Source organism: Lissotriton helveticus, chromosome 11, assembly GCF_964261635.1.
Source record: "Lissotriton helveticus chromosome 11, aLisHel1.1, whole genome shotgun sequence".
NCBI lineage: Eukaryota > Metazoa > Chordata > Amphibia > Caudata > Salamandridae > Lissotriton > Lissotriton helveticus.
Genome location: NC_136072.1, coordinates 431,362,789 through 431,389,250, shown reverse-complemented (window position 1 = coordinate 431,389,250; position 26,462 = coordinate 431,362,789).

Below are 26,462 nucleotides of genomic sequence, written 5' to 3'. Positions count from 1 at the left end.
AAGCAACTAAATATGTGGCTTTGAAGGAAGCTATTCATAACTACTTTATAGACATTAACTCACTGTACCAGTCAAATGGCCAGGTAGAGGGACTGGGAATTGATATTACAGAACTAGAAGTCCAACAAGTCCAACCGACTTTAGCCTCAATGTCCTTCAGAAAGGCCTGTGGGAATGACTGCCTTCCCACAGAGTTTTATAAAGCATCGAGGAAAAGTTAATACATTTTTTAGTAGAGCTTTTTAATTTTGTGAAGGCAGGCTGAGATACTCCATCAAGTTTTAAGGAATCCATCATTGTCAGCTTTGTCAAAAAGGGAAAGAATTCTAGTGATGTAAACTCTTATAGACCAATCAGCCCGATTAAATATCAACTATAATGTTCTAATGAAAATCTGGGTAAATAAAATTACTCCAAATGCACAGAAGATTATCCTTTATTATCAGGCAGGATTAGTGGCATAAAGGCTAATTTAATCCAAAACTGGATTTTTAGTGCATGCATTGGACTTTTGTTTACTTGTAATCAGGCTCCTGCACTCATAATGATGGTTGAAACTGAGAAGGCATTCAACCTGGTCAATTGGGACACCCTTTTTTATGGTCTTAGGAGGGTGGGTTTCCCTAGCCAAATTACTAAACAATATATACCAAGGAGCACAATCCCAGTTCAACGTTAATTCTAACCTAGTAGGTACTGTAGATATAAATCGGGGCACTCAGCAGGGGTGTGCCTTGTCGCTCGTATTCTTCACTTTTTGTATTGAACCTTTGGCAGCTAGAATCAGGACCAATTTGGGAATAGAAGCTCCAATAGAAGGAAAGTCCAAAATGAAATTCTTTATCGGACAGTATAATTTTATATATCAGGCCCGAAGAACTAAACATAAGAGCGATGTTGGCAGAGCTGGCACAGTTTCACTCAATTGGACGGTATTAAATTAATCATAATAAAACAGAAATATTGATGTTTAATACCTCTTGCAATATCCTCCCCAAAACTCTTCAATGACAAGCTCTTTCCAGTAACCCAATTCGATACTTTGGGTCAATAGTACCCAATTCATATGTTGAGATAATGTTAAAAAAATAGGGATTTACTGGATAGATGAAAACCTCTTCCTCTTACAATTATTGGCATAGTCACTCTTATACAAATGTCACTTACCTTTATTAATTTTCCTTTTAACTAGTGTCCCAATAATAATCAATACTATATATTTTAAAAAACTAGAAGCGCTTTTTCAACAGTTCATTTGGATTAAGAAGTCATCCAGGGGGTAAATATTGAGTGCTGCAACTGGAAACTAATCAAGGGGGATTGGCATTGCCCCAGATAGGTACATATTATGAAGCTTCTCTCTTAGACATATTGGTGCAAATAATTGACCTCAAGGGATTTCTATAAATCTTCTTTCTGGCCAGGATGGTAAAAGAAGCTGGATCCCAGCTCCCACTCTTCATAAAGAAAGCTAAATTCCGCCCAAAAAGAGATATAAGATTCTACAGGAGTATGGTAAGAGACTTCTGACACTATATTCTATAGACACTAAGGCCCCAGGTTATGGATTTTTGCAACTCAGGCAATGTGAAGTCATTGGTTTACATATTCAGCGCACCCAAGTAAGATTCTGGAATTCAATGGCTTTAGAGAATTGGGACACTTTTTGGTGGGGAGGAGATGCATTACTTGGCAGGAATTGCAAGCTAGTTGCAAGTTATTCTTGTTTGGATATCTACAAATTATATATCTACTTAAAAAATATGGTCTTGAGTCTAGTGCCCGTCCATCATCATTAACGCCGCTCTTTTTAGAACAATGCTAAGAGGCGTAGGGAATTGGTATAGGCATTTGCGGAATCAAGGGGAATGCCACATAACAAAGAATTTTTGGGAAAAAATAGCTGTCACTATGCAATGTTTCTTTTCTGAGATCAAGTGGCAGGCGATCCCAAAACTTGAGAACAAGGCCTTAAGGGATGCTAACTTTAGGCGAATGTCATTTTTGTCTTGTTGGAGGGCATATTATACTCCCAAAACCCTCCATAGAATGAATGCTCAACTAGAGGATAAATGTTTTCGTTGCCATCAAATAAGAGAAGGAGATTGGCTCCATATTTTCTTTATCTGACTAATGCTGTCCCAGTTCTGGGAAAAAATTATTTGATACTCTAAGAATTGTCTTACAGAGAAGAGTCAACCCGGAGGCTGCCATAGCGCTCCTCAGTTTGTCAAAACAGAGACAAACTCCAGCAAATTTAAAAGGTGAGGAAGTATTCATTGCGATCTCCTCTTCAGTGGCACGATCCTTGATGTTGCAAAACTGGAGGTTAACTAGAGTACCTACACATCTAGAGTGGCACAGTGAAATGATTGGATGAAGAAATTTGAAGAGGCCTATGCAAAAAGGGTCAGTACGATTAAAAGGTTTGCGAGGGCTTTGACACATATGGAGGTAATAGAATCTACATAGGTACAATGCACTTCGTATAGGTCCCAGAGGGGTCCAGAGGGTCAATGTTTTTAGTTTTTTCTATTTTATATCCAGTTGATGTAAGAGGATGTTTCTTGAATGCACTTTCAGCACATTTCACTTTACTTTGCACTTTGTTCTGTGCTTAAGACGGGCGTGAGAATATAGTTTCAAGCTATAATCAATCTTGGTGTGTTTTACTGAGGATGTTTATTCATTATAAAGAGAAATACTGTTAATAGGACTGTAATGTAATGGATTGTTCTATGCTTCTGCTCAATTTTTCTTTAAACTAATACTCAATAACAAACTGCCTACAAGACTATCCATTGGTGACTCTCTATTTGTTTGAGAGTTTCATTATAGTATTATTAACCATGCCAAAGCAGTTTGTATTAACAATGGACACTTGGCAGTTTAAATCTACTCATAAATCCTAACCCTGCATTTAAGTACGAGATATGTACCATGTCTCTTGGAGTAAATAAATAAATTGCTTGCAAATACTGTCACAGCAATCCTATCTCTCTGCTTCTGCACCAAACTAGCAATATTCCTGGATAGCAATCTTAAATTCATAGGAGCAGAAACAGGGACTCTGGCCATCGCCGATGAAACAGAAACTGGGTATTATGATTAATAAGACATGTATTTTTTTTTCTCTAGTCCACCTAATTTTTAAAATATTGAAAACCAAATTGTGTTCCTCTGGTGGACTAAAATAAAAGTTTGATTCACCTATTTCGCTTTTTAGCATATTATATCTCCAAATAATAGGCTGAGGATTTTAAGAATGGTCTGTCACCTTGTTCTTTATTCATATGCATCCCCTCCGTGGCAAGCGACTTATTTTTTAAAACAGGTTTTATGGAGGTTTCGCCTAAATGGAAGTACAAAGCAAAACCAAAGGGGACGGTGGACGAAGTGTTGAACATTGCAAGCACTCACCCCCAGTCAACTGATCTGGGTTCAATCTATCATCATTCTTTAGCTCACTCCGCCACCCCAGTTCAGACATGGCAATATGCAAAGCAGTTTGACCCTGTGCCTCATGGGAACAGTTCAGCCCGAACTACTAAGCCATTTCTTCCCTGGGCCGGTAACAAGCATCCTGGGACCGGTGTCAGGCAAATCAGCCGTCATCAGCCAGGCTAGCTTGAATCCAGTGGCAAAGTGAGCAAGGGACCCACATCTGGGCATACCCTGCCAACTTACTGGCTGATTAGGATGGCGGACGGACTTGCGTCCATCCACCACCCCCAAGGTGGAGGCACTGTCCGCAAGGGCAGCGGCGTTCCCTCCATGCCAATTAGGATGTGACCGCCACCCTGGGGTCACATCCTGTATCTTTGACATTGCGGCGGGTGCCCCTTCACCCTGGGGGCCCAAAAGGGCCCCCCAGAAGCAAAGGTCCACATGCTTTTCCACGGTGGAAAAACCGCCGCGGAAAAGCATGTTTACACACGCTTCCTAATTTGGCTGGCGGTGTCTTGCAGACACTGCCACCAAATAGCAGGCTACAGCCCGCGGATCAGCGGCGGATGGACCTGCCGACTGCCGCTGATCCCACCACCATCCTAATCTGGCGGGTGGTGTTTACAGAGACCGCGGCGGTGAATCGCATCCTCCGGGTCGGTGGTGGCTTCCACCGGCCCGGAGGATGCGGATTCACCGCCATCCTAATCGACCCCTTAGGGCGAACAAAGCAAATCCAAAGAGGATGATGGACGGAATGTTGAACATGGTAAGCACTCGCCCCCAGTCAACTGATCTCACATCTGGGCATAATGGAAGTACAGGCCTGACAATACATAACAATAGGGCATGTCCAGCTTGGCGCTTCAGCCAATCTGCGGCACACAGGATATTGTTCATTGGGGAGGATCCATCCCCCGTTCACCCCCAGTCCATCAGAGGGGCTGAGGGAAAGGGGGGCTGCGCAGTCGGAGAGCACGTGTTGGTGTTTAGCCTGCACTAAAAGAGAACAAAGAATGGGGACATGGCTAACTGCTTAGGGTGAGTAGAAATGGGAACCAATGAGGAGTAAAGTTGCTATCAGGAGGAGTGAGAGATGGGAATCATAATTTGAGAGATGTGAGCCACGGCAGCCAGGTACTTGTCAGCTGCTGACAGATCAGGCGTAGAGTTGGGGGAGTGGCTAGGAGGAGGAAGGATTCAGAAGTGGAGAGATCAGATTCTCCAGGTGTCTGCCTATATTGGAGCTATCGGGTAACAGCATAGGCACCGCACCTTCTCTCTCTGTAGGGCTTTGGCCTCCACTTTAGGATATAGGATAAAGGTGAATCGTCACTACGTGTTGAGCGGGGGAGTTCTACTCTTACAGAGCATTATGAGGGTGCATTTGGCTAGGAGAAGGGCTAGGTCGAGAAACCAGGAAGTTACCTTGTGCTTTTTGGGGACCACTGACATAATAACGACAGCCAAACTATCATATGGAAAAAATATCGTCGTCATTATATCGACTACAATAATATCGACTACCTATACTTATTTAAATGAATACAAAAATATCGAGTACACAATATCGTCTATAAAAAATATTGTATACAACAATATCGAATGAATAAATATCGTTAACAAAAATATTGTTAAATAAAAAAACACATACAAATTAACATAATATCGAATACCAAAATATAGACAACAATATTATCGGTATTTTTACAATATCGAATATTGAAAAACAGGTAAATTAAATATATCTTTAGCACCAAATATAAGTTTACATTATAATACATTACAAAACGATAAAACATTATAAAGTAATTATTTTCAAACACATCTACATATAAAACTTAAACTTTTTAATAAAATAAAAGCTTTGCAAATTATATACTTGCATTATGTCACACTCAAAACAATCTTTAATACATTTTAAACATAAAAACAAAAAAATCATCACTTTCTGCTAACAAGTTATTAATTAGCGTTTCCCCTATATGAAAACAAACAACCAAAACAATAAAATCAAATAATTTGAACAAATCAAATGCTCACATTTTAAAATACACCAATGACATAAAGCAACTAATGAAATGAACAGTATAAAAGCATGATATGTTTGCATCTCTTTTACACTTCTAACCTAAAATAAAGAAGGTGAAACTCTGCCCGACTGTTTCCTGAAAGAATCATTCCATTACTGAAGAAATCTTTACAACTGCACTAAGTAAGTTAAACTGTATTTGAAATATAACAATACTACGAGCCTACAACCAAAATTATTTGTGTCACATAATTTACTAATCTTTGTTTTCTTACATTTATATCTCCTCTACAGATATCTTCTAAAGGCAGCAAAATATTTCCTACATCCTCACCAGTAAAATATTAATCAATGTTAGTATATTTTAATGTGTTCATATCCACCTACAATTCATTTTCAAACGAAATTCACTAATATATATATATATATATATATATATTTTCTTATCTATCTCCTCTACAGAAAACTTCAAAAGCATCTAAAATTACTTTCTCAACACTCGCTAACTGAACAGAATCAAAAAGTATGTATATAATTTTCTATTATTAAAAACCTTGAAATACCCATCCAAAAATCCCCTTTCCCCTAAAGTCCCTATCAGATACAAACAATGTAATCAAATTATTAAAATTTTTCTCTCTTACCAACAGAAAATGCATCAAGAAATTTGAAAAGAAAGCTTGAAATCATCCCCTGGACAGTTTTGTTCACATCAAACTAAACATTGTAAGTATATTCACTGGGGGTATACTCAGACGTGAGTCCCTTGCTCATTGCACCATCAGGATTCAAGCAAGCCGGGCCGAAGAAGGCTGTGATGTCAGAAACCGGTCCCCGGAAGCTTGTTTCCTTCCCAGTATAAGAATTGGCTTGGTAGTTTGGTTTGCCCTGTTCCCATCATGCACTGGGACAGGAACAGACTAATTTGCATATAGCCAGGTTCTGAGCTGGGATGGTGCAGTGAGCTAAAAAACGGTGATGCATTAAAACCATTATCTATTGACTTGGTAAGAGTATTCTGCATCATTCAGAAACTCTGTCCATCACCACCCCCCTTTTCCAAAATCGGTTTTATCCACACTATGTGTGGGAGGGTATACTCAGATGTGAGTCCCTTGCTCATTGCACCATCAGGATTCAAGCAAGCCGGGCCAAAGAAGGCTGTGATGCCAGAAACCGGTCCCTGGATGCTTGTTTCCTTCCCAGTATAAGAATTGGCTTGGTAGTTTGGATTGCCCTGTTCCCATCGTGCACTGGGACAGGAACAGACTAATTTGCATATAGCCAGGTTCTGAGCTGGGATGGTGCAGTGAGCTAAAAACGGTGATGCATTAAAACCATGATCTATTGACTTGGTTAGAGTATTCTGCATCATTCAGAAACTCTGTCCATCACCACCCCCTTTTCCAAAATCGGTTTTATCCACACTATGTGTGGGAGGGTATACTCAGACGTGAGTCCCTTGCTCATTGCACCATCAGGATTCAAGCAAGCCGGGCCGAAGAAGGCTGTGATGCCAGAAACCGGTCCCCGGAAGCTTGTTTCCTTCCCAGTATAAGAATAGGCTTGGTAGTTTGGTTTGCCCTGTTCCCATCATGCACTGGGACAGGAACAGACTAATTTGCATATAGCCAGGTTCTGAGCTGGGATGGTGCAGTGAGCTAAAAAACGGTGATGCATTAAAACCATGATCTATTGACTTGGTAAGAGTATTCTGCATCATTCAGAAACTCTGTCCATCACCACCCCCCTTTTCCAAAATCGGTTTTATCCACACTATGTGTGGGAGGGTATACTCAGACGTGAGTCCCTTGCTCATTGCACCATCAGGATTCAAGCAAGCCGGGCCGAAGAAGGCTGTGATGCCAGAAACCGGTCCCCGGAAGCTTGTTTCCTTCCCAGTATAAGAATTGGCTTGGTAGTTTGGTTTGCCCTGTTCCCATCATGCACTGGGACAGGAACAGACTAATTTGCATATAGCCAGGTTCTGAGCTGGGATGGTGCAGTGAGCTAAAAAACGGTGATGCATTAAAACCATGATCTATTGACTTGGTAAGAGTATTCTGCATCATTCAGAAACTCTGTCCATCACCACCCCCCTTTTCCAAAATCGGTTTTATCCACACTATGTGTGGGAGGGTATACTCAGACGTGAGTCCCTTGCTCATTGCACCATCAGGATTCAAGCAAGCCGGGCCGAAGAAGGCTGTGATGCCAGAAACCGGTCCCCGGAAGCTTGTTTCCTTCCCAGTATAAGAATTGGCTTGGTAGTTTGGTTTGCCCTGTTCTTATCATGCACTGGGACAGGAACAGACTAATTTGCATATAGCCAGGTTCTGAGCTGGGATGGTGCAGTGAGCTAAAAAACGGTGATGCATTAAAACCATGATCTATTGACTTGGTAAGAGTATTCTGCATCATTCAGAAACTCTGTCCATCACCACCCCACTTTTCCAAAATCGGTTTTATCCACACTATGTGTGGGAGGGTATACTCAGACGTGAGTCCCTTGCTCATTGCACCATCAGGATTCAAGCAAGCCGGGCCGAAGAAGGCTGTGATGCCAGAAACCGGTCCCCGGAAGCTTGTTTCCTTCCCAGTATAAGAATTGGCTTGGTAGTTTGGTTTGCCCTGTTCCCATCGTGCACTGGGACAGGAACAGACTAATTTGCATATAGCCAGGTTCTGAGCTGGGATGGTGCAGTGAGCTAAAAACGGTGATGCATTAAAACCATGATCTATTTACTTGGTAAGAGTATTCTGCATCATTCAGAAACTCTGTCCATCACCACCCCCCTTTTCAAAAATCGGTTTTATCCACACTATGTGTGGGAGGGTATACTCAGACGTGAGTCCCTTGCTCATTGCACCATCAGGATTCAAGCAAGCCGGGCCGAAGAAGGCTGTGATGCCAGAAACCGGTCCCCGGAAGCTTGTTTCCTTCCCAGTATAAGAATTGGCTTGGTAGTTTGGTTTGCCCTGTTCTTATCATGCACTGGGACAGGAACAGACTAATTTGCATATAGCCAGGTTCTGAGCTGGGATGGTGCAGTGAGCTAAAAAACGGTGATGCATTAAAACCATGATCTATTGACTTGGTAAGAGTATTCTGCATCATTCAGAAACTCTGTCCATCACCACCCCCCTTTTCCAAAATCGGTTTTATCCACACTATGTGTGGGAGGGTATACTCAGATGTGAGTCCCTTGCTCATTGCACCATCAGGATTCAAGCAAGCCGGGCCAAAGAAGGCTGTGATGCCAGAAACCGGTCCCCGGATGCTTGTTTCCTTCCCAGTATAAGAATTGGCTTGGTAGTTTGGATTGCCCTGTTCCCATCGTGCACTGGGACAGGAACAGACTAATTTGCATATAGCCAGGTTCTGAGCTGGGATGGTGCAGTGAGCTAAAAACGGTGATGCATTAAAACCATGATCTATTGACTTGGTTAGAGTATTCTGCATCATTCAGAAACTCTGTCCATCACCACCCCCTTTTCCAAAATCGGTTTTATCCACACTATGTGTGGGAGGGTATACTCAGACGTGAGTCCCTTGCTCATTGCACCATCAGGATTCAAGCAAGCCGGGCCGAAGAAGGCTGTGATGCCAGAAACCGGTCCCCGGAAGCTTGTTTCCTTCCCAGTATAAGAATAGGCTTGGTAGTTTGGTTTGCCCTGTTCCCATCATGCACTGGGACAGGAACAGACTAATTTGCATATAGCCAGGTTCTGAGCTGGGATTGTGCAGTGAGCTAAAAAACGGTGATGCATTAAAACCATGATCTATTGACTTGGTAAGAGTATTCTGCATCATTCAGAAACTCTGTCCATCACCACCCCCCTTTTCCAAAATCGGTTTTATCCACACTATGTGTGGGAGGGTATACTCAGACGTGAGTCCCTTGCTCATTGCACCATCAGGATTCAAGCAAGCCGGGCCAAAGAAGGCTGTGATGCCAGAAACCGGTCCCCGGATGCTTGTTTCCTTCCCAGTATAAGAATTGGCTTGGTAGTTTGGATTGCCCTGTTCCCATCATGCACTGGGACAGGAACAGACTAATTTGCATATAGCCAGGTTCTGAGCTGGGATGGTGCAGTGAGCTAAAAAACGGTGATGCATTAAAACCATGATCTATTGACTTGGTAAGAGTATTCTGCATCATTCAGAAACTCTGTCCATCACCACCCCCCTTTTCCAAAATCGGTTTTATCCACACTATGTGTGGGAGGGTATACTCAGACGTGAGTCCCTTGCTCATTGCACCATCAGGATTCAAGCAAGCCGGGCCGAAGAAGGCTGTGATGCCAGAAACCGGTCCCCGGAAGCTTGTTTCCTTCCCAGTATAAGAATTGGCTTGGTAGTTTGGTTTGCCCTGTTCCCATCATGCACTGGGACAGGAACAGACTAATTTGCATATAGCCAGGTTCTGAGCTGGGATGGTGCAGTGAGCTAAAAAACGGTGATGCATTAAAACCATGATCTATTGACTTGGTAAGAGTATTCTGCATCATTCAGAAACTCTGTCCATCACCACCCCCCTTTTCCAAAATCGGTTTTATCCACACTATGTGTGGGAGGGTATACTCAGACGTGAGTCCCTTGCTCATTGCACCATCAGGATTCAAGCAAGCCGGGCCGAAGAAGGCTGTGATGCCAGAAACCGGTCCCCGGAAGCTTGTTTCCTTCCCAGTATAAGAATTGGCTTGGTAGTTTGGTTTGCCCTGTTCTTATCATGCACTGGGACAGGAACAGACTAATTTGCATATAGCCAGGTTCTGAGCTGGGATGGTGCAGTGAGCTAAAAAACGGTGATGCATTAAAACCATGATCTATTGACTTGGTAAGAGTATTCTGCATCATTCAGAAACTCTGTCCATCACCACCCCCCTTTTCCAAAATCGGTTTTATCCACACTATGTGTGGGAGGGTATACTCAGACGTGAGTCCCTTGCTCATTGCACCATCAGGATTCAAGCAAGCCGGGCCGAAGAAGGCTGTGATGCCAGAAACCGGTCCCCGGAAGCTTGTTTCCTTCCCAGTATAAGAATTGGCTTGGTAGTTTGGTTTGCCCTGTTCCCATCGTGCACTGGGACAGGAACAGACTAATTTGCATATAGCCAGGTTCTGAGCTGGGATGGTGCAGTAGGCTAAAAACGGTGATGCATTAAAACCATGATCTATTGACTTGGTAAGAGTATTCTGCATCATTCAGAAACTCTGTCCATCACCACCCCCCTTTTCCAAAATCGGTTTTATCCACACTATGTGTGGGAGGGTATACTCAGACGTGAGTCCCTTGCTCATTGCACCATCAGGATTCAAGCAAGCCGGGCCGAAGAAGGCTGTGATGCCAGAAACCGGTCCCCGGAAGCTTGTTTCCTTCCCAGTATAAGAATTGGCTTGGTAGTTTGGTTTGCCCTGTTCTTATCATGCACTGGGACAGGAACAGACTAATTTGCATATAGCCAGGTTCTGAGCTGGGATGGTGCAGTGAGCTAAAAAACGGTGATGCATTAAAACCATGATCTATTGACTTGGTAAGAGTATTCTGCATCATTCAGAAACTCTGTCCATCACCACCCCCCTTTTCCAAAATCGGTTTTATCCACACTATGTGTGGGAGGGTATACTCAGATGTGAGTCCCTTGCTCATTGCACCATCAGGATTCAAGCAAGCCGGGCCAAAGAAGGCTGTGATGCCAGAAACCGGTCCCCGGATGCTTGTTTCCTTCCCAGTATAAGAATTGGCTTGGTAGTTTGGATTGCCCTGTTCCCATCGTGCACTGGGACAGGAACAGACTAATTTGCATATAGCCAGGTTCTGAGCTGGGATGGTGCAGTGAGCTAAAAACGGTGATGCATTAAAACCATGATCTATTGACTTGGTTAGAGTATTCTGCATCATTCAGAAACTCTGTCCATCACCACCCCCTTTTCCAAAATCGGTTTTATCCACACTATGTGTGGGAGGGTATACTCAGACGTGAGTCCCTTGCTCATTGCACCATCAGGATTCAAGCAAGCCGGGCCGAAGAAGGCTGTGATGCCAGAAACCGGTCCCCGGAAGCTTGTTTCCTTCCCAGTATAAGAATAGGCTTGGTAGTTTGGTTTGCCCTGTTCCCATCATGCACTGGGACAGGAACAGACTAATTTGCATATAGCCAGGTTCTGAGCTCGGATTGTGCAGTGAGCTAAAAAACGGTGATGCATTAAAACCATGATCTATTGACTTGGTAAGAGTATTCTGCATCATTCAGAAACTCTGTCCATCACCACCCCCCTTTTCCAAAATCGGTTTTATCCACACTATGTGTGGGAGGGTATACTCAGACGTGAGTCCCTTGCTCATTGCACCATCAGGATTCAAGCAAGCCGGGCCGAAGAAGGCTGTGATGCCAGAAACCGGTCCCCGGAAGCTTGTTTCCTTCCCAGTATAAGAATTGGCTTGGTAGTTTGGTTTGCCCTGTTCCCATCATGCACTGGGACAGGAACAGACTAATTTGCATATAGCCAGGTTCTGAGCTGGGATGGTGCAGTGAGCTAAAAAACGGTGATGCATTAAAACCATGATCTATTGACTTGGTAAGAGTATTCTGCATCATTTAGAAACTCTGTCCATCACCACCCCCCTTTTCCAAAATCGGTTTTATCCACACTATGTGTGGGAGGGTATACTCAGACGTGAGTCCCTTGCTCATTGCACCATCAGGATTCAAGCAAGCCGGGCCGAAGAAGGCTGTGATGCCAGAAACCGGTCCCCGGAAGCTTGTTTCCTTCCCAGTATAAGAATTGGCTTGGTAGTTTGGTTTGCCCTGTTCCCATCATGCACTGGGACAGGAACAGACTAATTTGCATATAGCCAGGTTGTGAGCTGGGATGGTGCAGTGAGCTAAAAAACGGTGATGCATTAAAACCATGATCTATTGACTTGGTAAGAGTATTCTGCATCATTCAGAAACTCTGTCCATCACCACCCCCCTTTTCCAAAATCGGTTTTATCCACACTATGTGTGGGAGGGTATATTCAGACGTGAGTCCCTTGCTCATTGCACCATCAGGATTCAAGCAAGCTGGGCCGAAGAAGGTTGTGATGCCAGAAACCGGTCCCCGGAAGCTTGTTTCCTTCCCAGTATAAGAATTGGCTTGGTAGTTTGGTTTGCCCTGTTCCCATCAAGCACTGGGACAGGAACAGACTAATTTGCATATAGCCAGGTTCTGAGCTGGGATGGTGCAGTGAGCTAAAAAACGGTGATGCATTAAAACCATGATCTATTGACTTGGTAAGAGTATTCTGCATCATTCAGAAACTCTGTCCATCACCACCCCCCTTTTCCAAAATCGGTTTTATCCACACTATGTGTGGGAGGGTATACTCAGACGTGAGTCCCTTGCTCATTGCACCATCAGGATTCAAGCAAGCCGGGCCGAAGAAGGCTGTGATGCCAGAAACCGGTCCCCGGAAGCTTGTTTCCTTCCCAGTATAAGAATTGGCTTGGTAGTTTGGTTTGCCCTGTTCCCATCATGCACTGGGACAGGAACAGACAAATTTGCATATAGCCAGGTTCTGAGCTGGGATGGTGCAGTGAGCTAAAAAACGGTGATGCATTAAAACCATGATCTATTGACTTGGTAAGAGTATTCTGCATCATTCAGAAACTCTGTCCATCACCACCCCCCTTTTCCAAAATCGGTTTTATCCACACTATGTGTGGGAGGGTATACTCAGACGTGAGTCCCTTGCTCATTGCACCATCAGGATTCAAGCAAGCCGGGCTGAAGAAGGCTGTGATGCCAGAAACCGGTCCCCGGAAGCTTGTTTCCTTCCCAGTATAAGAATTGGCTTGGTAGTTTGGTTTGCCCTGTTCCCATCATGCACTGGGACAGGAACAGACTAATTTGCATATAGCCAGGTTCTGAGCTGGGATGGTGCAGTGAGCTAAAAAACGGTGATGCATTAAAACCATGATCTATTGACTTGGTAAGAGTATTCTGCATCATTCAGAAACTCTGTCCATCACCACCCCCCTTTTCCAAAATCGGTTTTATCCACACTATGTGTGGGAGGGTATATTCAGACGTGAGTCCCTTGCTCATTGCACCATCAGGATTCAAGCAAGCCGGGCCGAAGAAGGTTGTGATGCCAGAAACCGGTCCCCGGAAGCTTGTTTCCTTCCCAATATAAGAATTGGCTTGGTAGTTTGGTTTGCCCTGTTCCCATCAAGCACTGGGACAGGAACAGACTAATTTGCATATAGCCAGGTTCTGAGCTGGGATGGTGCAGTGAGCTAAAAAACGGTGATGCATTAAAACCATGATCTATTGACTTGGTAAGAGTATTCTGCATCATTCAGAAACTCTGTCCATCACCACCCCCCTTTTCCAAAATCGGTTTTATCCACACTATGTGTGGGAGGGTATACTCAGACGTGAGTCCCTTGCTCATTGCACCATCAGGATTCAAGCAAGCCGGGCCGAAGAAGGCTGTGATGCCAGAAACCGGTCCCCGGAAGCTTGTTTCCTTCCCAGTATAAGAATTGGCTTGGTAGTTTGGTTTGCCCTGTTCCCATCATGCACTGGGACAGGAACAGACAAATTTGCATATAGCCAGGTTCTGAGCTGGGATGGTGCAGTGAGCTAAAAAACGGTGATGCATTAAAACCATGATCTATTGACTTGGTAAGAGTATTCTGCATCATTCAGAAACTCTGTCCATCACCACCCCCCTTTTCCAAAATCGGTTTTATCCACACTATGTGTGGGAGGGTATACTCAGACGTGAGTCCCTTGCTCATTGCACCATCAGGATTCAAGCAAGCCGGGCCGAAGAAGGCTGTGATGCCAGAAACCGGTCCCCGGAAGCTTGTTTCCTTCCCAGTATAAGAATTGGCTTGGTAGTTTGGTTTGCCCTGTTCCCATCATGCACTGGGACAGGAACAGACTAATTTGCATATAGCCAGGTTCTGAGCTGGGATGGTGCAGTGAGCTAAAAAACGGTGATGCATTAAAACCATGATCTATTGACTTGGTAAGAGTATTCTGCATCATTCAGAAACTCTGTCCATCACCACCCCCCTTTTCCAAAATCGGTTTTATCCACACTATGTGTGGGAGGGTATATTCAGACGTGAGTCCCTTGCTCATTGCACCATCAGGATTCAAGCAAGCCGGGCCGAAGAAGGTTGTGATGCCAGAAACCGGTCCCCGGAAGCTTGTTTCCTTCCCAGTATAAGAATTGGCTTGGTAGTTTGGTTTGCCCTGTTCCCATCAAGCACTGGGACAGGAACAGACTAATTTGCATATAGCCAGGTTCTGAGCTGGGATGGTGCAGTGAGCTAAAAAACGGTGATGCTTTAAAACCATGATCTATTGACTTGGTAAGAGTATTCTGCATCATTCAGAAACTCTGTCCATCACCACCCCCCTTTTCCAAAATCGGTTTTATCCACACTATGTGTGGGAGGGTATACTCAGACGTGAGTCCCTTGCTCATTGCACCATCAGGATTCAAGCAAGCCGGGCCGAAGAAGGCTGTGATGCCAGAAACCGGTCCCCGGAAGCTTGTTTCCTTCCCAGTATAAGAATTGGCTTGGTAGTTTGGTTTGCCCTGTTCCCATCATGCACTGGGACAGGAACAGACTAATTTGCATATAGCCAGGTTCTGAGCTGGGATGGTGCAGTGAGCTAAAAAACGGTGATGCATTAAAACCATGATCTATTGACTTGGTAAGAGTATTCTGCATCATTCAGAAACTCTGTCCATCACCACCACCCTTTTCCAAAATCGGTTTTATCCACACTATGTGTGGGAGGGTATACTCAGACGTGAGTCCCTTGCTCATTGCACCATCAGGATTCAAGCAAGCCGGGCCGAAGAAGGCTGTGATGCCAGAAACCGGTCCCCGGAAGCTTGTTTCCTTCCCAGTATAAGAATTGGCTTGGTAGTTTGGTTTGCCCTGTTCCCATCATGCACTGGGACAGGAACAGACTAATTTGCATATAGCCAGGTTCTGAGCTGGGATGGTGCAGTGAGCTAAAAAACGGTGATGCATTAAAACCATGATCTATTGACTTGGTAAGAGTATTCTGCATCATTCAGAAACTCTGTCCATTACCACCCCCCTTTTCCAAAATCGGTTTTATCCACACTATGTGTGGGAGGGTATACTCAGACGTGAGTCCCTTGCTCATTGCACCATCAGGATTCAAGCAAGCCGGGCCGAAGAAGGCTGTGATGCCAGAAACCGGTCCCCGGAAGCTTGTTTCCTTCCCAGTATAAGAATTGGCTTGGTAGTTTGGTTTGCCCTGTTCCCATCATGCACTGGGACAGGAACAGACTAATTTGCATATAGCCAGGTTCTGAGCTGGGATGGTGCAGTGAGCTAAAAAACGGTGATGCATTAAAACCATGATCTATTGACTTGGTAAGAGTATTCTGCATCATTCAGAAACTCTGTCCATCACAACCCCCCTTTTCCAAAATCGGTTTTATCCACACTATGTGTGGGAGGATATACTCAGACGTGAGTCCCTTGCTCATTGCACCATCAGGATTCAAGCAAGCCGGGCCGAAGAAGGCTGTGATGCCAGAAACCGATCCCCGGAAGCTTGTTTCCTTCCCAGTATAAGAATTGGCTTGGTAGTTTGGTTTGCCCTGTTCCCATTATGCACTGGGACAGGAACAGACTAATTTGCATATAGCCAGGTTCTGAGCTGCGATGGTGCAGTGAGCTAAAAAACGGTGATGCATTAAAACCATGATCTATTGACTTGGTAAGAGTATTCTGCATCATTCAGAAACTCTGTCCATCACCACCCCCCTTTTCCAAAATCGGTTTTATCCACACTATGTGTGGGAGGGTATACTCAGACGTGAGTCCCTTGCTCATTGCACCATCAGGATTCAAGCCAGCCGGGCCGAAGAAGGCTGTGATGCCAGAAACCGGTCCCCGGAAGCTTGTTTCCTTCCCAGTAAAAGAATTGGCTTGGTAGTTTGGTTTGCCCTGTTCCCATCATGCACTGGGACAGGAACAGACTAATTTGCATATAGCCAGGTTCTGAGCTGGGATGGTGCAGTGAGCTAAAAAACGGTGATGCATTAAAACCATGATCTATTGACTTGGTAAGAGTATTCTGCATCATTCAGAAACTCTGTCCATCACAACCCCCCTTTTCCAAAATCGGTTTTATCCACACTATGTGTGGGAGGGTATACTCAGACGTGAGTCCCTTGCTCATTGCACCATCAGGATTCAAGCAAGCCGGGCCGAAGAAGGCTGTGATGCCAGAAACCGGTCCCCGGAAGCTTGTTTCCTTCCCAGTATAAGAATTGGCTTGGTAGTTTGGTTTGCCCTGTTCCCATCATGCACTGGGACAGGAACAGACTAATTTGCATATAGCCAGGTTCTGAGCTGGGATGGTGCAGTGAGCTAAAAAACGGTGATGCATTAAAACCATGATCTATTGACTTGGTAAGAGTATTCTGCATCATTCAGAAACTCTGTCCATCACCACCCCCCTTTTCCAAAATCGGTTTTATCCACACTATGTGTGGGAGGGTATATTCAGACGTGAGTCCCTTGCTCATTGCACCATCAGGATTCAAGCAAGCCGGGCCGAAGAAGGTTGTGATGCCAGAAACCGGTCCCCGGAAGCTTGTTTCCTTCCCAGTATAAGAATTGGCTTGGTAGTTTGGTTTGCCCTGTTCCCATCAAGCACTGGGACAGGAACAGACTAATTTGCATATAGCCAGGTTCTGAGCTGGGATGGTGCAGTGAGCTAAAAAACGGTGATGCATTAAAACCATGATCTATTGACTTGGTAAGAGTATTCTGCATCATTCAGAAACTCTGTCCATCACCACCCCCCTTTTCCAAAATCGATTTTATCCACACTATGTGTGGGAGGGTATACTCAGACGTGAGTCCCTTGCTCATTGCACCATCAGGATTCAAGCAAGCCGGGCCGAAGAAGGCTGTGATGCCAGAAACCGGTCCCCGGAAGCTTGTTTCCTTCCCAGTATAAGAATTGGCTTGGTAGTTTGGTTTGCCCTGTTCCCATCATGCACTGGGACAGGAACAGACTAATTTGCATATAGCCAGGTTCTGAGCTGGGATGGTGCAGTGAGCTAAAAAACGGTGATGCATTAAAACCATGATCTATTGACTTGGTAAGAGTATTCTGCATCATTCAGAAACTCTGTCCATCACCACCCCCCTTTTCCAAAATCGGTTTTATCCACACTATGTGTGGGAGGGTATATTCAGACGTGAGTCCCTTGCTCATTGCACCATCAGGATTCAAGCAAGCCGGGCCGAAGAAGGTTGTGATGCCAGAAACCGGTCCCCGGAAGCTTGTTTCCTTCCCAGTATAAGAATTGGCTTGGTAGTTTGGTTTGCCCTGTTCCCATCAAGCACTGGGACAGGAACAGACTAATTTGCATATAGCCAGGTTCTGAGCTGGGATGGTGCAGTGAGCTAAAAAACGGTGATGCATTAAAACCATGATCTATTGACTTGGTAAGAGTATTCTGCATCATTCAGAAACTCTGTCCATCACCACCCCCCTTTTCCAAAATCGGTTTTATCCACACTATGTGTGGGAGGGTATACTCAGACGTGAGTCCCTTGCTCATTGCACCATCAGGATTCAAGCAAGCCGGGCCGAAGAAGGCTGTGATGCCAGAAACCGGTCCCCGGAAGCTTGTTTCCTTCCCAGTATAAGAATTGGCTTGGTAGTTTGGTTTGCCCTGTTCCCATCATGCACTGGGACAGGAACAGACTAATTTGCATATAGCCAGGTTCTGAGCTGGGATGGTGCAGTGAGCTAAAAAACGGTGATGCATTAAAACCATGATCTATTGACTTGGTAAGAGTATTCTGCATCATTCAGAAACTCTGTCCATCACCACCACCCTTTTCCAAAATCGGTTTTATCCACACTATGTGTGGGAGGGTATACTCAGACGTGAGTCCCTTGCTCATTGCACCATCAGGATTCAAGCAAGCCGGGCCGAAGAAGGCTGTGATGCCAGAAACCGGTCCCCGGAAGCTTGTTTCCTTCCCAGTATAAGAATTGGCTTGGTAGTTTGGTTTGCCCTGTTCCCATCATGCACTGGGACAGGAACAGACTAATTTGCATATAGCCAGGTTCTGAGCTGGGATGGTGCAGTGAGCTAAAAAACGGTGATGCATTAAAACCATGATCTATTGACTTGGTAAGAGTATTCTGCATCATTCAGAAACTCTGTCCATTACCACCCCCCTTTTCCAAAATCGGTTTTATCCACACTATGTGTGGGAGGGTATACTCAGACGTGAGTCCCTTGCTCATTGCACCATCAGGATTCAAGCAAGCCGGGCCGAAGAAGGCTGTGATGCCAGAAACCGGTCCCCGGAAGCTTGTTTCCTTCCCAGTATAAGAATTAGCTTGGTAGTTTGGTTTGCCCTGTTCCCATCATGCACTGGGACAGGAACAGACTAATTTGCATATAGCCAGGTTCTGAGCTGGGATGGTGCAGTGAGCTAAAAAACGGTGATGCATTAAAACCATGATCTATTGACTTGGTAAGAGTATTCTGCATCATTCAGAAACTCTGTCCATCACAACCCCCCTTTTCCAAAATCGGTTTTATCCACACTATGTGTGGGAGGATATACTCAGACGTGAGTCCCTTGCTCATTGCACCATCAGGATTCAAGCAAGCCGGGCCGAAGAAGGCTGTGATGCCAGAAACCGATCCCCGGAAGCTTGTTTCCTTCCCAGTATAAGAATTGGCTTGGTAGTTTGGTTTGCCCTGTTCCCATTATGCACTGGGACAGGAACAGACTAATTTGCATATAGCCAGGTTCTGAGCTGCGATGGTGCAGTGAGCTAAAAAACGGTGATGCATTAAAAACATGATCTATTGACTTGGTAAGAGTATTCTGCATCATTCAGAAACTCTGTCCATCACCACCCCCCTTTTCCAAAATCGGTTTTATCCACACTATGTGTGGGAGGGTATACTCAGACGAGAGTCCCTTGCTCATTGCACCATCAGGATTCAAGCCAGCCGGGCCGAAGAAGGCTGTGATGCCAGAAACCGGTCCCCGGAAGCTTGTTTCCTTCCCAGTAAAAGAATTGGCTTGGTAGTTTGGTTTGCCCTGTTCCCATCATGCACTGGGACAGGAACAGACTAATTTGCATATAGCCAGGTTCTGAGCTGGGATGGTGCAGTGAGCTAAAAAACGGTGATGCATTAAAACCATGATCTATTGACTTGGTAAGAGTATTCTGCATCATTCAGAAACTCTGTCCATCACAACCCCCCTTTTCCAAAATCGGTTTTATCCACACTATGTGTGGGAGGATATACTCAGACGTGAGTCCCTTGCTCATTGCACCATCAGGATTCAAGCAAGCCGGGCCGAAGAAGGCTGTGATGCCAGAAACCGATCCCCGGAAGCTTGTTTCCTTCCCAGTATAAGAATTGGCTTGGTAGTTTGGTTTGCCCTGTTCCCATTATGCACTGGGACAGGAACAGACTAATTTGCATGTAGCCAGTTTCTGAGCTGGGATGGTGCAGTGAGCTAAAAAATGGTGATGCATTAAAACCATGATCTATTGACTTGGTAAGAGTATTCTGCATCATTCAGAAACTCTGTCCATCACCACCCCCCTTTTCCAAAATCGGTTTTATCCACACTATGTGTGGGAGGGTATACTCAGACGTGAGTCCCTTGCTCATTGCACCATCAGGATTCAAGCCAGCCGGGCCGAAGAAGGCTGTGATGCCAGAAACCGGTCCCCGGAAGCTTGTTTCCTTCCCAGTAAAAGAATTGGCTTGGTAGTTTGGTTTGCCCTGTTCCCATCATGCACTGGGACAGGAACAGACTAATTTGCATATAGCCAGGTTCAGAGCTGGGATGGTGCAGTGAGCTAAAAAACGGTGATGCATTAAAACCATAATCTATTGACTTGGTAAGAGTATTCTGCATCATTCAGAAACTCTGTCCATCACCACCCCCCTTTTCCAAAATCGGTTTTATCCACACTATGTGTGGGAGGGTATACTCAGACGTGAGTCCCTTGCTCATTGCACCATCAGGATTCAAGCCAGCCGGGCCGAAGAAGGCTGTGATGCCAGAAACCGGTCCCCGGAAGCTTGTTTCCTTCCCAGTAAAAGAATTGGCTTGGTAGTTTGGTTTGCCCTGTTCCCATCATGCACTGGGACAGGAACAGACTAATTTGCATATAGCCAGGTTCTGAGCTGGGATGGTGCAGTGAGCTAAAAAACGGTGATGCATTAAAACCATGATCTATTGACTTGGTAAGAGTATTCTGCATCATTCAGAAACTCTGTCCATCACCACCCCCCTTTTCCAAAATCAGTTTTATCCACACTATGTGTGGGAGGGTATACTTAGACGTGACTCCCTTGCTCATTGCACCATCAGGATTCAAGCAAGCCGGCCGAAGAAGGCTGTGATGCCAGAAACCGGTCCCCGGAAGCTTTTTTCCTTCCCAGTATAAGAATTGGCTTGGTAGTTTGGTTTGCCCTGTTCCCATCATGCACTGGGACAGGAACAGACTAATTTGCATATAGCCAGGTTCTGAGCTGGGATGGTGCAGTGAGCTAAAAAACGGTGATGCATTAAAACCATGATCTATTGACTTGGTAAGAGTATTCTGCATCATTCAGAAACTCTGTCCATCACCACCCCCCTTTTCCAAAATCGGTTTTATCCACACTATGTGTGGGAGGGTATACTCAGACGTGAGTCACTTGCTCATTGCACCATCAGGATTCAAGCAAGCTGGGCCGAAGAAGGCTGTGATGCCAGAAACCGGTCCCCGGAAGCTTGTTTCCTTCCCAGTATAAGAATTGGCTTGGTAGTTTGGTTTGCCCTGTTCCCATCATGCACTGGGACAGGAACAGACTAATTTGCATATAGCCAGGTTCTGAGCTGGGATGGTGCAGTGAGCTAAAAAACGGTGATGCATTAAAACCATGATCTATTGACTTGGTAAGAGTATTCTGCATCATTTAGAAACTCTGTCCATCACCACCCCCCTTTTCCAAAATCGGTTTTATCCACACTATGTGTGGGAGGGTATACTCAGACGTGAGTCCCTTGCTCATTGCACCATCAGGATTCAAGCAAGCCGGGCCGAAGAAGGCTGTGATGCCAGAAACCGGTCCCCGGAAGCTTGTTTCCTTCCCAGTATAAGAATTGGCTTGGTAGTTTGGTTTGCCCTGTTCCCATCATGCACTGGGACAGGAACAGACTAATTTGCATATAGCCAGGTTCTGAGCTGGGATGGTGCAGTGAGCTAAAAAACGGTGATGCATTAAAACCATGATCTATTGACTTGGTAAGAGTATTCTGCATCATTCAGAAACTCTGTCCATCACCACCCCCCTTTTCCAAAATCGGTTTTATCCACACTATGTGTGGGAGGGTATACTCAGACGTGAGTCCCTTGCTCATTGCACCATCAGGATTCAAGCAAGCCGGGCCGAAGAAGGCTGTGATGGCAGAAACCGGTCCCCGGAAGCTTGTTTCCTTCCCAGTATAAGAATTGGCTTGGTAGTTTGGTTTGCCCTGTTCCCATCATGCACAGGGACAGGAACAGACTAATTTGCATATAGCCAGGTTCTGAGCTGGGATGGTGCAGTGAGCTAAAAAACGGTGATGCAATAAAACCGTGATCTATTGACTTGGTAAGAGTATTCTGCATCATTCAGAAACTCTGTCCATCACCAACCCCCTTTTCCAAAATCGGTTTTATCCACACTATGTGTGGGAGGGTATACTCAGACGTGAGTCCCTTGCTCATTGCACCATCAGGATTCAAGCAAGCCGGGCCGAAGAAGGCTGTGATGCCAGAAACCGGTCCCCGGAAGCTTGTTTATTTCCCAGTATACAAATTGGCTTGGTAGTTTGGTTTGCCCTGTTCCCATCATGCCCTGGGACAGGAACAGACTAATTTGCATATAGCCAGGTTCTGAGCTGGGATGGTGCAGTGAGCTAAAAAAAGGCGATGCATTAAAACCATGATCTATTGACTTGGTAAGAGTATTCTGCATCATTCAGAAACTCTGTCCATCACCACCCCCCTTTTCCAATATTCACTGAAATGTAACTGTATTTAAAAAATATGTATCATTTTTTATATTAAAAAATTTGTTTTTTTAATTTTCCCTAGCATAACACAGAACAACATGATTGAAGGTGCAGAATTTGTAATGTCACAAAAAAATTAAATGTTATTATGTTATGTGAGCTATGTGTATACATAGGAGAAGCAAAGTGGTCTCAAAGTATTTTGGAAGTGTATCAAATACTGCTCTAACCAATTCTATGGTAGAGCTACTACTCATGAAACTACTGTTCTTTCTGTAAAAGAATATAATCCTGCCGCCCAATATAACAGAGATTGAGGTTAGAGATGCTCTGGAAAGTATTAAAGAAGCAAGAAGTAGCACTGATAAACGAACCACCCAAATACTCAAAGAGCAACTATTAAAGGTACCTCAACATGCATCAGGACAATTAACCTCAATAGATTCTTTAAAAAGAGCTATTGCCAGATAGGAAATAAGCAACTACAAGTACTGTACCTGCCCCTAAAACGTTTGAAGAAGTAGTTATTCCCCCAGAATTAAGCATTATGCACACTAAAGAACCATTTATTTTTTTGATAACAAATGCCCTGATAAAAGAATAATTATGTTTGCTACTGCAAACAATTTAGTTAAATTACAGCAATGTGACAGCTGGATGATGGATGGAACTTTCAAAGCCTGTCCAAAACCATTCTACCAGCTGTACACAGTGCATGTGTACCAACATTCAAACTTTCCATTCATCTATGCCCTATTACCAAATAAGCAGCAAACTACCTACATAGATATACTAACTAAAATAATACAAGAAAGCAATAATTATTTTCCACACAAAATAATCATTCATTTCAAATTATGAAAAATTCTATACTAGAAAAGTATCCACACAGCAATCCAGGGTTGCTATTATCATTTTAACCAGAGTCTGTGGAGACATCTGCAAAAATCTACCCTAAGTGTACAATATGTTAAAGATAGTACTTTCGCCTACCAAGTTAAAATACTAAAGGCACTACCATATGTACCTGTGACTGATGTAGCAGAGCACTACAATATTTTAATAGAGAGCCCCTATTACAAAAGGAACAAAGACAAATTAACTCCACTCCTAGACTACTTTGAGGACACTTGGGTGGGAAGACTACACAGATCAGGGCATAGAAGACAATCAAAGTTCCACATTCCTTGGTGAAATGTGTACCTAAGCACCTTCAATCAATCAATCAATCAATCAATCAAAGCATTTGTAAAGTGCACTACTTACCCGTGAGGGTCTCAAGGCACTGGAGGGTGAGGAGTGCTGCTACTGCTCAAAGAGCCAGGTCTTGAGGAGTCTTCTGAAGATCAGTAGGTCTTGGGTCTGCCGAAGGTGGATGGGGAGGATGTTCCAGTTCTTGGCGGCGAGGTGGGAGAACGATCTGCTGCCGGAGGTCACTCCTCGGATGCAGGGGACTGTCGCGAGGTCGGTGGAGCGGAGCTGGTGGGTGGGGATGTAGAAGCTAAGTCTTCTGTTAAGGTACGCTGGTCCGGTGTTGTGGAGTGTCTTGTGTGCGTGGGTTAGGAGTTTGAAGGTTATCCTCTTGTTGACATGGAGCCAGTGCATGTTTCTCAGAGGGGTTGTGATGTGGCTGCGGCGAGGAATATCGAGGATCAGGCGTGCAAAGGCATTCTGGATGCGCTGGAGCCGTTTCAGCAATTTGGCTGAGGCTCCTGCGTAGAGGGCGTTTCCGTAGTCCAACCTGCTACTGACAAGGGCCTGGGTGACAGTTCTTGTTTCAGTGGGGATCCACTTGTAGGTCTTGCGGAGCATGCGGAGGGTGTTGAAGCAGGAGGACGAGACGGCGTTGACCTGCTTAGTCATGGAGAGGGTGAAGTCAAGGATGACCCCCTAGGCTGCGTCCGTGGTCGGTGGGTGTTGGAGCTCATCCCAGTGCAGTCAGCCGTCAAAACAAGGAAGCCAAAAAAATAATAGTGTTAAGGGAAGGCATAATGCCTTCTAAGGAACTACAAGCAGAGGGAAAACTACCCTACAGAATCTACTGGAATCTATACAGAAAGAACAAAGCTATGAAGAATTACGGATGGAACAATCTGTAACTCAAATAGGTCCAAATTGAACTAAGCAAACTAAAAAAATGTTTGAGCTACTACAAAGTCAGGTTGCCCTATGCCCATCAACAAGAGGCCTAGACTACCTATCCCTAATAGCCAAAAGCAGCTTATAAAGTACATTGCCACAGCTATTAAAACTATTTAGTTCACAAAACAAACATTTTACACACATATATTAATATTATATTTTCACAAACAATATTTGTCATATATATATTTTTTAATATACTAAATATATATTTACAAATAAATACTATTTATCAAAATATACTATATATCAGAATTATTTATAACAACATTTCCCACCCAAATAAATACGAAAAAATAAGCTTACGATTTATGTAGCCGTAGACAATGTATTCCAACAAGTAATAATCCTTCCATCTGTCTGTTAATCCATGATATTGAAAAAAATGTCCCACAAAAAATACAAAAATACAACAGGTCCAATATAAATCCATCCACAACAAATCCAAGTAGTCAAAACCCTCAAAAACGATGTGAAAATATAAAAAATCGCTCCAGGAAATGCCGAAAAATGAAAGAAAGTGTGATAACAATATTAGTTGAACCAACTAATACACTCTTCTTTTATAAAAACGCGTCTTTCTCTCCAACGTAACATCGATTAACAGTAACCTGCGAAAAATGTCGAAAGCATTCCCACCCACACAAATACACCCAAATACATTAATTAAATACAATAACATTACTTTAAAATAACCAAAAAATACATATTTACCCACAATATCATCTATCTACACTAGACCTCAAACACTAACTCACAACATCTCACTAAAATATTACTAACACCTACAGTACAGCAAAAACACGACGACCTAACAACAAATACACTATATACATCCTAACTACACTTAAACATAAGTAGTAAGTAAGATATAGTACTTAAAATTCCCCTTACCTTGCTCAACGCGTTGCAGCTTCCAACCGTGAGCTTCTCCGGTCCTGAATAACCCAAAATAACATTACGGGGTTACAAAATAGTCCCTGTGAAATTAAAATGGCTGCTTAAATATATTAAAAGAAATGAATAAAGTGAAAAACATGCATTATAGTAAACTGTAAATGTTACATATATTTTTCTGTATCTTTAAAAATTAGTTTATAATATATTATGCTTTGTAAAGGTATAAGAATAATTAATATAAATACATCTTTAATATTATTATAATTCTATATGTATTTTTATTGATTCTAAACATTATTAAAAATACATAAGGCTTAGAGCCTTGGGGGCATGTCTCTTGAGGCGGGTCGAAAAGTGGTCCTTTCTGCTGCTGCTCCACCAGGGGATGCAGCCACCAGCCGGGGTGCCAGAGCCGAGTCCCGGATCTGTTGCACCCAGTCCCAGGCTGCTGCAGGGTTGTCAAAACATGTGATCTGTTGGTGTAGACTACTCAGAGCCTGGCTGTAAACAGTGGAGAATAGATGGGGTTTACATCCCAGAGTTTGTGTTTCACTGCCATGTAGGAGACCCATTGGCACTGGACAACAATAGTGTAGTCCAAAAACAGCATCATATGGGCGTTATCAATGCTCAGCGACAACAATTTGAAGGCCTCCATTAGCCCCATGTTGCAGTCTTTATAGTGGAGAAGCTGGGATATCATCGGTCAGGGTGAGGATCCTGGGCCAGCTTTCCACGAAGGTATCCTGTGCACTCGTTCTATCATGGAGAAGGTTGAGAGGCTGCTCACTGGCATGAAACTTTGGAACTAAGGGGCACATTAGGATACCAGCCC